This window comes from Nicotiana tomentosiformis, chromosome 2 (genome assembly GCF_000390325.3).
Source record: "Nicotiana tomentosiformis chromosome 2, ASM39032v3, whole genome shotgun sequence".
Classification (NCBI taxonomy): Eukaryota; Viridiplantae; Streptophyta; class Magnoliopsida; order Solanales; family Solanaceae; genus Nicotiana; species Nicotiana tomentosiformis.
In genome coordinates this window covers 106,385,674-106,399,062 of record NC_090813.1, presented here as the reverse complement: position 1 = coordinate 106,399,062, position 13,389 = coordinate 106,385,674, and positions in this window count along the sequence as shown.

Sequence of the window (13,389 nt, the reverse complement as noted above, 5' to 3'; positions counted from 1 at the left end):
CAATTTATAGAGGTTACAAACTTTTCCTCCAATAAAGGGATCTATCAAATATGGAAAAGATCTATATTTATTTTTAAGGAAAAGTAAAACAATTATGGTTAATATTCTACCATTCCTTTAAGTAAAAGAATAAAATTTTAAGGTAAAAAAATTAGGACATATTCCTAACAATCATTTCATAATATATCGTCTTGTATTATATTGCATTGTACTATATTTTTTGATGAATACAATGTTTGGATAGTTTGTATCGTTTGCCGTCGTTTTATGATATCACACACCAGCAATATGAAGAATAAACTTACAATATTATAAAAAAAATTATGATATAGGGTAAATTTATTATATAAAAAGGTAGGATAAATAATAAAATAAAATTATTTAATAATAATGAAGGGTGATATGAGAGAAAAAGACTAGGTAACAATGCTGTTTACCTTTAAAAAGGATAACAATTGAATTTGTACGCGGTTTAAAGGACACATAGTTTAATTTAACTTGAAGGATCAAAGAACAATGAGTAATTAAATTAAAAAGAGGCAAAACGATCTAACCAAATGTGACAAAATAATTATGCCTTGCGTTAGATTCAAACGCTAAGGACCGGTCCCAATCGAGCCCTCAGAATGGATCTCGGTTACAACTAGATGGATGAGCTAAAGAACACTTGAATAATTACTAAAGGGCAAACGTAAACTTTATTGCTTTGATATGCGTGCCAACAGTGACCCAAAATATAAAATATTTTTCCCCTTTATATAGTAGGGGAGTTTTAACCCCAATACAAGTATAAATAAGGTAAAAATATTTTTCTTTTTTTCTCTCTCATGAAAACACGATCTACAGCTAATATCGAGCGTGATTCGGGCCGTAATATCCGGTTGATAGTGGATATTTTGGCTCTCCGTTTGTCTTCTTTAATCGTTTCTTCCTTTTACCCTCTATTTTTTGTATTGCTCGAGCTCGGATCTCTCCGGGTTTGTCCATGCTCGATTCCCAATGCACCATCTGTCCGCTCCTAGTTTTGATCTACGGGCACCCTCGGCCTTACTCGAGCTAGTGATGAGTAATGTTGTTTCTCGCTTCTCAACGGGAAATCGGGGGTAACTTTATCCGCGATTTTACCGATACACAGATAGTCCCCTCACTTCTCGGAGAGTAAATTATAAGAGCGTTGAGAATTTACAAATTGACCCTGGTTCCTTCCCTCGCACACCATAAGCAAGTTGACGAACCAAATCGTCCCATCAGCCACGTTTCTCTGATTTTGGACATGCGTCAACCGCTGGTTGATCATCCTCGTAATTTACCGAATGTGAAACTCCATGTATTCATTATTCTTTCCCTATAAATGCTTCGGTTTCCTATTTTCACTTTTTTACTTTCTGATCTCGAACTTGCTTGAGTTACCCTCGAATTTTTCATCTGTTCATCAACCCTCCAAATCTTCATAACCTGCTCTTTACATCTTCATATCTTCATATTTCATCTTCAAACCTTCATAATAAATCTTCAAACCTTCATTCCAAACCTTCAAACATTCATACCAAACCCTCAAACCTTTATATCCTCAAATAAAAATGGCTAAGTCTTTGAAATTAGTACCCTAAAATACTGCACCGACGACTTCTTCATCGGCTGATGGTATCGAGCAGTAGTAGCCCCGGGACCTCCTTTTAAGGATTTCATCCCTTGAGGCTGCTCCATATATAACGACTTCAAGGTCGAGAAATCCTCTGCACAAGGAGACCGAGGTGAAGAAGCATGGAGGTACATTTTCTCCATCACCGAGGAGATGCTTGAAGTAGTTCGAGAGGACTGCAAATGGGAAGGCAAAGACATAGTTTTTCCCACTCCTGACGAGGACATCACGAGACACATGGAAGGATATTTAAGTGTTTACACGTATCTTTTCACGTTTGGTCCGATTGACAAGGTAATCTTCGAATGCTGTAAGAGGTATAAAATCTACCTCGGGCAGATTCATCCATCTCTTTGGAGGATCGTGACCCTTCGCCGTCACTTTGCGAACAACTCGGAGGAGCCTAGGTTCATAATTGACCACTTGCTCCGAGTCTACAGCTCCTGGATCTTCTGATGAGGGTTAATCAAGCTCGCCCATCGGGCAATAAAAGCCCCTTCTCCTGCATAGACGAGGACAGGGACCGAGGCTGGCAGGGTAGGCTTGATCGGATAAAGACCGAGGACCTCATTCCTTCTGAGTTCATGCTGTTCCCGAGAAGTGGAACTCAAAACGTAACTTCCTCTTAAGTTGTCAAAGCTTTTTTGTATCTACTCTTCTTTCTCATTATTTGTTTCATTTGACATATAGTTGTCTGCCGAGTCCCCAATACATTCCTGCATTTTAGGGAGTGGATCGAGGGCATATGCAAGCAACTGACCTACCCAAGCTTGAGTGGTGCAAGCTTTCCAAAGGCAAGTGGGAGGCTCGTTCTCATGGTGAGTCCCCTCCCCTTTTTGGTTGATTTTTTGTTTCTTGGCAATATCTTATTGTGTCATTGTTATGACTAAGTCTTTCTTTCCACAGGTTTGCTTAAGTACACTAAACTTCGGGAAATTAGTGAGGCCATGGCCTCGACCCCATCTACAAAGCCCTCTGCTTCACTACAGCCTACTGCCGAAGTTGTTGCAAAGAAGGAGGAGAAAATGAAGAAGAAAGGTCTCCTGACTTCTCAGACGCTCATGCCGAGGCTAATAAAAAGAAAAGGATCATGCTCAAGGTCAGAAAGAGCACCCAAAGGGCTTCGGGTGCCCAGGTCCCAGATTCCGAGGCTCTGCATCGGCTCAAGGACTTTTCCAAGGATGACGATGACTTGGAGTTCATTACTCATGTGCCAATCGATGCAGACCAGGAGTTGGTGGCCCCGGAGGGGGATGCTCGAAAGGCTGAGTCTTCCTCATCACGGGGTCTTTGAGAAGAACAAGTGGCTACAACTTCACAAGAAGCTCCTCCGGTCCCGAGGGGGACTGCCTCGGGAAATACCGAAGTTCAGGAGACACCGCCTCATATGGAGACTATTTTAGACTAAGCGCGGGCTGCCGCAGAAAAACCAACCGAATCGTCCCGGGCCGTGGATGAGGCCCTTAACTCATTTTTGGAGGGCGTGGACGTCGGCATGCTAGAGGATTACTCCGTCTTTGGCCACCTAGAGATCCCAAAAAGGGTCATGAAATCGGGGTCCAGTGGGATGAGTTCGAGCCCAAAGTCCGAGAAGTAGTTTCCCAGTATGGACCCTGGATGGAAGAAGACGGTCATGTTCACAGTACCGACGCATAGTAGCATGCTATCCGAGCCAGTACGATTGGCCAGCTATCTCTGTTCCTCGGTAATTGAAGAGGACCAAGTGAAAATGAATGACGTAGACGGGCCAAGCCTTTTCAACGAGGCTCAGAAGGCGGTGAATAAGGTATACCTTCCTCTCTTTTCATCTTAAAGAGTTCTCTTTGCCTTAATGGTATTTTAACGATTTTTCTTTTCTTTTTATCCCAGGTCTCGATGCTTCACCATGAAATCTTTCACCGATCCAGGATGGAGGTGAGTCACCTCGAATTCGAGCTCAAGGAGTAGGTCTGACAAACAGAGATGTATAAAGCTCTCTATGAGTAGAAGGATGAAGTCCTTAGGGACATGGTCGACCGCTCTGCCCTCCAAGCTGAGTTGGAGAAAGCCCGAAAGGAGGCTTCGAAAGCGAAATATGACCATGCCCTTCTGGTTGAAAAGGTAAAAGTGCTCGAGATCGATAACAAGAGGTTAAATGCAAATGCTAATGCCGCAACCTCGTAGGTCCAGGAGAAAATAACCTTGATCGACTAGCTTAGGTCCGAAATGGATGAGGTCAAGGCTTCAACTGATGAGTATTGGGGAAAAAATGGATCTCCTAGCATCAGAGCGGGATGCCACCAAATAGGACCTGGCATCAACTAAAGTGCAGCTCTGAGTGATGAAAGAAAAGGCCGACAAATGGTCTCAGCTGAATGAGGAGCTCCGGGCGCAACTTGCCTCGGCCATTGCAGAACGTGACACTTTCGACCAAGAATATACTGCGCTAAAATCCAAATTAGAGGTGGATTCAAATGAGGTCTCAGAAGCCCAGGACATGCTAGCCCTGTACAAGAATGACGTCGAGGTAGCCGAAGCCCGTACTATAATGAAGGTTGAGTACGTGAAATGGCTATCTCATAGAGAGACTCTCGAGGAGATCCAAGCCCGAAGGGTCGACTTAGCGGCCGGGATTGAAGAGGCCAAGAGGCTTGAAGTCGAGACCTAAGGCGAGCTACCAGCCTGAGGGTTCGGATAGAGAGCCGTGATACTTTGAAGACTTGGCAGGTAATGCCTTAGCTTATTTTTGCCTTTTTTGTTTTTTGTATTTGTGCTTTGCGGCCGTTTCCTCATGCCTCTGTAAATATCTTTCGGTGTATACATAAATATAAAATTACCCTTCGGCTACATTTTGTGTCGTTTAATTTTTTGCATTTGCTTATGTTTAGTACTTAGGATATGTAAATTGTGTTTTGGACTTAATATAACATCGATGCTTTAGCATAAAATTTGCTTAATTTTTTCAACTTCCAAAGCCCGGATGGGGCCTAGATCAAATGACGACTCCGAGTTGCTTTGACTTTGGAGGATCCGCTAAAAAATAAAATGAAGTCTTTATTAAAATATTCGAATGATTTATCCGGGCACAATTCATCTTTGTTGAAAGTGGCTCTTTTCATGGCCGTAATTTGAGACCGATCGACTTGATCAGATCAGACATAATCTTTTATGCATTTAAAATGTGTAAGGACCTTACCTTTTATATGCACAAACTCAGATGTCTTCAGGTCATTTATACGTTGTGATTGAAGCTCTAAAGGCTTCGTATATTAAGTTGGCCATGTCCTTTCGTATTTAGGCCCTGCCTTGTAAACTCGGTGCCCTTGGGATTTAGTAGCCCGATTTTCCTGATCTTACTGTCGGTCAACAGTCCCCGGTTCGCGGTGATCCGTCAGCTTAGGGGTCTTTAGATGGTAGGGCACGGTATCGTGGACTGTTACTGCCTTCAGGGTTTTATGCCCTGGATTAATGGTGGCCTGTGGGCCTAGAAGGTTTTGAACCCTGTACTCATTCTAAGTGACGTAACGATAACATTGCTTATGTGAACGTGAACCGATGAAGCATTCCAGTTGAATTTTTTTTTATTAATTTAAATATAGTGTAAGTAATCAAAGATACAAAAGCTATCCTCTATGGCGAGAATAAGCTATACAGGCACGGTTCGTTTGACTATTTGACCCTTACATTAAATCCTATTATTCAAGCCTTGGCTTTTGATATTGAATAGTATTGCCTTCTAAATTTCCGAACTTAGATCTTCGGTTCTTTAATCAGGGTGTGATAGTCCCCTAGTACTCAAGGCTGACTTTTGAGGGCTCGAGTGCTATTGATCCGATACGAGCAATCCGCAGTCCCCGATTTTAGACCGGTCTTCAAAACTAAGGTAGCACACTTACTGTTGGCTCGTTAAAAACCTTTCCGTAAAACCCACTTCAGGAAAAAATTGGTCGAAGGGAAAAAAAGTACAACACGTGGTTTCAGACCTACTCCTTGGACTTGACTTCGATTGAGTACCTGCATGGATTAGTTCAAAGCGTAATAAGCTTTAAAGAAATTTATGTATTCATACCTTAGCAGTAGTACTGTTTTAAGTGTGCCACATTCAAGTTGTTTGGCAGTTGTACACCATTTTTGGCCTCAAGCTGGTACGAGCCTTACCCGGTTATACTGGTGACTTTGTACGGTCCCTCCCAGTTCAGACCTAGTTTCCTGTCTTTCGGGTTCTTAGTATGCAGTGTGACTTTCCTCATTACCAAGACCCGGACTTAAAAGTGTCGAAGGTTTGCCCTTCGGTTGTAGTATATTCCTATTCGCTGCTTTGGAAATGCTACCGGACTATTCATATGCTAAATTTAGACTCACGGCCATGTCCTCGTTGTTCGATGTCTCTGTAGCATATCAGAACCTTAATCTCGGATCTACTATTTCTACTAGAATCAAAGCCTATGTTCCATAGACTATAGACAATGGTGTTTCACCGGTTCTTGACCTTGAAGTTGTTCGATACGCCCAAAGGACCTCAGGCAGAATTTCTTTCCACTTTCGTTTTGAGTCGGTTAACGTTTATTCAGGTTCTACAGTATAGTTTTGTTTGTTAACTCTGCTTGACCGTTAGCACTCGAGTGACAAGGGGTGATAAAATCTTTTTGATTTTATGATCTTCGAAGAACTTATTGACCTTGCTGCCGATGAATTATCTCCCATTATCACATGTAATTTTGGTTGGTATCCCAAATCGATATATTATGTGATCCCAGATGAAGTTGATATCCTCCTTTTCTCTAAATTTCTCAAATTCTTGTGCTTCAACCTAGTTGGAGAAGTAATCGGTCATGAGCAAGATGTATTGAGATTTTCCGCGTGCCCATGGTAAAGGGCCTACGATGTCCATCCCCCACTTCATGAATGGTCAAGGGGAAAGGACCGGGTGAAGCAGCTCCCCCAATTGGTAGATCATCAGGGCATGCATTTGACATTCGTTGCATTTTTTAACAAAGTATTTCGCATCTTTTCCATTTCGTTCTAGTAATATCCATCCCTGATCAATTTCGGAACCAATGATTCCGCTCCCGAATTGATTCTGCAAGTACCCTCGTGGACTTCCCTCATCATATAATCAGTCTCCCCAGGCCCCAAGCATCTTGCTAACGGTCCAATAAATAACCTTCGGTACAGTTGGACCTCGACTAAGCTGAATCTGGCAGCTTTAGTTCGAAGGGCCCTTTATTCTTTAAGATTTGATAGCAGTTTCCCCTTCTAAAGGTATTTGTTTCTCCAATCCCAAGTCAAATTCATTGAGTTTACCTCGACATGACCTTCCTCTATCATTGAGCTCATCAATTGTACCACCATTCCGGATTTAAGTTCATCGGAGTCGACTGACGATCCTAAGTTAGCCAGAGCATTGGCCTCACTAATCTGATCTCGGGGCACATGTTGTAATGTCCATTCTCTGAATCGAGGTAACGCCACTTGTAATTTATCCAAGTATCTCTACATCCGGTCTTCTTTGACTTTGAATGTTCCGTTAACCTGGTTAACAATGAGGAGGGAGTCGCACTTACCTTCGATCACCTCAGGCCCCAGGATTTTAGCCAGTTCTAAACCTATAATATTCTCATACTCAGCTTTATTGTTAGTCAATTTTTCAATTCTAATAGATTGCCTTATTATATTACTCGTGCGTGGTTTTAGTATAATTCCCAACCCAGACCCTTTCGTGTTGGAAGCACCGTCCGTGAATAGGGTCCACACCCGCGAGCTAGTCCCTTAGGCAAGTAATAATTCTTTATCGACTTCGGGGATCAAGGCTGTTGTGAAATCGACCACAGAGTCTACCAAAATCTGATACTTTATCGTTGTTCAGGGTTTGTATTCAATATCGTACCTGTTGACCTCTACGACCTATTTTGCTAGCTGGCCTGAGAGCTCGGGTTCATTCATAACATTCCTTAGCGAATACGAGGTCACGACACATATAGGGTGACATTGAAAGTATGATTTTAGTTTCCTAGATGCGCTTAACAAGGCAAGCTCTAATTTCTCTAGATGCAGATACCTCGTTTCGGCATCACCTAGTGTTCTACTAACATAATAGATAGGAAACTGCATACATTCTTCTTCCCGAACCAGGACACCACTTACCGCTATCTCGGATACGGCCAAGTAAAGGTACAACTGCTCGTTCGCCTTCGGGATGTGCAATAAAGGAGGACTTGATAAGTATTGTTTGAGTTCTTCCAAAGCCTTTTAGCACTCCGTGGGTCCAAGAGAAGTAACTCTTTTTCTTTATTAACGAGAAAGATTGGTAGCTTTTATCCGGTGACCTAGAAATAAATCAGCCTAATGCGGCTATCCACCCGGTCATCCTCTACACTGCCTTGACGGTGTCAACCATGGTGTTATCTTCTATGGCCTTTATTTTATTCGGTTTGATCTCTATTCCCCAGTTAGATACCATGAAATCGAGGAACTTACACGAGCCGACTATGAAGGAACACTTCTCAAGGTTCAACTTCATGTTGTATTCCCTCAGTATGTCGAAGGTTCCTGCAAATGTTTCAAATGGTCCTCTACTCGCAGGGACTTAACTAACATATCGTCAATATAAACCTCCATTGATTTCCCTATTTGTTCCTTGAACATTCTATTAACTAGGCGTTGATACGTGGCACCAGTAGTGTTTTAACCCAAATGGCATCACGTTATAACAATAAGTGCCGAACTTAGTTATGAAAGAAGTTTTGTCTTGGTCACCTGGGTCCATTAATATTTGGTTGTACCCAGAATAGGTGTCGAGAAAGCTCAATGTATCGTACCCTTCGGCCGCATCGATCATTCGGTCGATGTTAGGCAAAGGAAACGAGTCCTTTGGATATGCCTTATTCAAGTCCTTATAATCTACACATATTCTAAGTTTGTTCCCTTTTTAGGTACGACGACTACGTTAGCTAGCCAATCCGGTTATTTGACTTCCCTAATAGAACCTATTTTTAAGAGTTTTGATACCTCACCTTTGATGAATGCGTGTTGACTTTGGACTGTGGCCTCCTCTTCTTTTTGATCGGGTGGAATTTCGGATCCAAGCTCAATTTGTGAGTAGTTATCTCCGATGGGATTCCTGTCATGTCTAAGCGGGACCAGGCAAAATAATCGACTTTAGCTTTATAAAATCAATGAGTTTTTTCCTAAGCTTGGGGTTAACCTCGTTCCCAGGTATACCTTTCTGTACGGTAGATGCTCGAACAATATGACCTGTTCCAGTTCCTCGATTGTTGATTTGGTGGCATCAGTTTCATCAGGTGCTACGAAGGATCTCTGGAACCCGAAGTCATCTTCCTCATCCGTTGGACGTTCTTCCTATTTTTCCAGCACGGTCAGGGTCGAGACCTATGATTGCTATTTGGTGCCTTTATCTTTGGCCAGTCCCTCACCTTTTGATGTCCTGATCACTGTATCAGGATTACTTCCTCGACAATGAACATCTTCTTTGCGGCCAGTTGTTCCCCGTAGACCGTTTTGATTCCACTTGGGGTTGGAAATTTCAATGCTTGATGCAAGGTCGACGGTATTGCCCTTATGCTGTGGACCCACGGTCTCCCGAACAAGTTGTTATATATCTCATATCCCCCTCGATTACTTAGAACTTCGTCTCCTGGGTGGTTCCGACAGTGTTGATCAGTAGGGTGATTTCACCCTTCACTCTCTCACACACCATATTGAACCCGTTCAGTACTCGAACTGCTAGTACAATCTGATCCAACACCCCAGTTGTTCCACGACTCTCCATCGGATGATGTTGGATGAACTACCTGGATCATTTAACGCACGCCTAACTCGAGATTTATTAATAAGTACAGATATTACCTATCACGATCCTAATTTCCCTCCGTAGGATGTCGTGATGGAACCTAGTCTCTAAGACTAGGTAAGCCTAACAATTTGTGGAATAACTGAATAATAAACTGAACTCCAATCTCAACACATGATATATACATAGAGATTGCGATTTAATAATTACCATTCCCAAAACCCGATAGAAATAAGTCACAAGCTTCTAAGAGAAAGTAGTAAGTGTCTCTATACATCAAAGTCTAAGGAGAATAAGGGAAATAACATAATAAGGATAGAGGGGGACTCCGAGGTCTGCGGACGCAGGCAAATATACCTTGAAGAACCTGGTATGAAGAACCTGGATCTGCATAAAATGATGTGCAGAAGTGTAGTATGAGTACACCACAACGGTACCTATTAAGTGCCAAGCCTAACCTCGGTAGAGTAGTGACGAGTTCATGTCAGGGCCCTACTAGTTTAAAAGATAAGCAAGGTAGAAGATGTAATAATATTTTGAAATGACTGAGAATTTAAACAACGAGAAATTTCAAAAAATAATAGTACTGCAAATAGAGGTAAACAATAGGGGCGCTCCCGAGGTATCACCTTATAGTCCCAAAAGTAAATATTGACGACAGGAAGAACCTCCCGAGATACCGCCTCGTAGTCCCAAAAGTAAATATGCATGACAGGGGGGGATCTCCCGAGGTACCGCCTCGTAGTCTCAAAAGTAAATATGCAACTCATAAATTATGGAAAAATGAATTTACGGCAAGGAATCCTATAGTTAAAGACTGAATAAAATAATCAAGAAAATAGGAAATTCAACTAAGCATGTTGCACAAATTTCAAGTAAAGGTTAAGACATGTAGACATGCGATACTAGACTAAACATAATAGCTACACATGCTAAGGCAACTCAGTTAAGGAATTTAAAAGGAATTTACTCAGCAAGAACCGAAATTTCCACATTTAGCTGGTGTAGGCACTCGTCACCTCACGTACATGTCGCTCACATATAACAAATTGTTACAGTAGTACCAAACCCTAAGGGGATTTCCCCACACAAGGTTAGACAAGTCACTTACCTCAAATCTCACTCAATCAATCGATAAGGATGCCTTTTCCTCGATTTTCCGACTTCGAATGGCCCAAATCTAGCCAAAAGCAATTACATATCATGAATACAACTACAAGAAACTAATTTAAATCATAAATCTATGACTTTAGCAAAAAATTAAAAAATTGCCCCAAAAGGTTGATCCGGGCCCACGTCTCAGAATCGGATAAAAGTCACAAAGTACGAACACCCATTCGACCTCGAGTCCAACCATACTATTTTCACTCAAACCCGACTCCGAATCGACATTCAAATCTCAAAAATTCATTTTATAAAATCTCTATAATTTTTCCCAATTTTTCATATCCAAATACTAATTAAATGATGAAAACAATGATATATTCATGTATATTAACCAAATCTGAGTTAGAATCACTTACCCCGATGAATTTCTTGAAAATACCACGACAAATCACCACAAACCGAGCTCCTAAAGTCCAAATATGAAATAATACTCTAACCCTCATTCATATAGTACAAAATCTGATATCCCATTGTGCTGACCACAAAATATATATGCAGTCTGCACATTTAAGGTCTCTGCGGCCGCAACCCAAATTGTGCGGTCGCAGTTCAGCAGCATCTGCACTACCAGGCTTTAGTAAATTAACCATAACTTTCTATACATATGTCCAAATAATGAATCATTTATCTATTTGAAATCTAGACTCAAAGGGCTACAACTTTTATTTTTGGATCATCTCCAAATTCCTTATAGATCAAAAGATATAAGCTTCCGAATTTAGAGTAATGAACTTGCAGATTCTCCTTTCTGCGGCCGCAAAAGGATTTCTGCTGCCGCAAGAGGATTTCTGTGGTCCGCAATTTTCTTCTAAGGTCCGCACATGAGGCTTTGCCTCAGCACTCCAAAATGTGCCCCCGCACTCCAACTGTTCCCAGAACATCATCAGAGTGTCGGAATGCCCAAACTCGTATAAAACTCATCCCGAAACACACCTGAGGCCCCCGGGACCTCAACCAAATACACCAATAAGTCCTAAAAGATCATATGAACTTACTAGAAGCCTCAAGTCACATCAAACAATGCTAAAAATACAAATCATACACCAATTCAAGACTAATAAAAACTAACAATTTTCAACTTCTACATTCAATGCCGAAACCTACCAAATCAAGTCCGATTGACCTCAAATTTTGCACACAAGTCATAAATGACAATACAGACCTATTCAAATTTCCAGAATAAAATTCCGACCCCGATATCAAAAGTCAAATCCCTGATCAAACTTCCAAACTTAATGTTCATATTTTCGCCATTTCAAGCCTAGTTTAACTAGGGACTTCCAAATAATTTTCCGAACTCGCTCCTATGTCCAAAATCACCATACGGAGCTATTGGAATCATCAAATTTCTATTCCGGGCTCATTTACACATAAGTCAACATCCGGTCAACTGTTTCAAATTAAGTTTTCACCTTTGAGACTAAGTTTCTTAATTCATTCTGAAACCTCACCGGACTCGAACCAATTACTCCGACAAGTCACAAAATAACTATAAAGCAAAAAATAAGTAGTAAATGGGGGAACGAGGCTATAATACTCAAAACGACCGGCCGGGTCATTACATTCTCCCCCTTTTAAACAAATGTTCATCCTCAAACCAGTTTAGAATTATATCTGGAGTGGTGAAAAGATAAGGATAACAACTACGCATATCATGCTCGGTCTCCCATGTCGCCTCCTCGACTGGATGACCCCTCCACTGAACATTTACTAAAGCAATGTTCTTTCACCTCAACTTTTGAACCTGCCTGTCCATAATGGCCATTGGCTCCTCAACATACGATAGATCCTTGTCCAACTGGATTGAGCTGAAGTCTAACACATGGGACAGTGATACTTCCGGAGCATGGAAACATGGAACACTGGATGAACTGCAGTGAGACTAGGTGGTAGTGCAAGTTTGTAAGCCACCTCTCCAAGTCTCTCACGAATCTCAAAAGGCCCAATATACCTAGGGCTCAACTTGACCTTCTTTCTGAACCTCATAACACCCTTCATAGGCGAAACCCGGAGCAAGACCCGCTCTCCAACCATGAATGAAACGTCGCGAGCCTTCCGATCCGCATAACTCTTCTGTCTGGACTGGGATGTACGAAGTCGATCCTGAATCAATTTAACCTTTTCCAAAGCATCCTAAACCAAGTATGTACCCAATAGCATAGCCTTGCCTGGCTCGAACCAACCCACCGGAGACGGGCACCGTCTACCATACAAAGCCTTATACGGCACCATTTGAATGCTCGACTGATAACTGTTGTTGTAGGAAAATTTCGCAAATGGAAAGAACTGATCCCAAACACCCCCAAAATCCATCACACACGCACGAAACATATCTTCCAATATCTGAATAGTGTGCTGGGGTTGCCCGTCCGTCTAAGGGTGAAATGCTGTACTCAGCTCTACCTGAGAACCCAACTCTCATTGTACGGCTCTCCAGAACCGTGATGTAAACTGCGTACCCTGCTCAGAGATGATAAATACCGGTATGCCATGAAGCCTGACAATCTCGCAGATGTAAATCCGAGCCAGCTGCTCCGAAGAGTAAGTAGTAACCACAAGAATGAAATGAGTTGTCTTGGTCAATCTATCCACAATTTTGAAATGGGCTGTCTTGGTCAATCTATCCATAATCACCCAAACTGCATCAAACTTCCTCTGAGTCTGTGGGATCCCAACAATGAAATCTATAGTGATCCGCTCCCATTTTCACTCTGGAATCTCTAACTTTTGAAGCAATCCACCTGGTCGCTGATGCTCATACTTCATATGCTGATAATTTAGGCAACGAGCT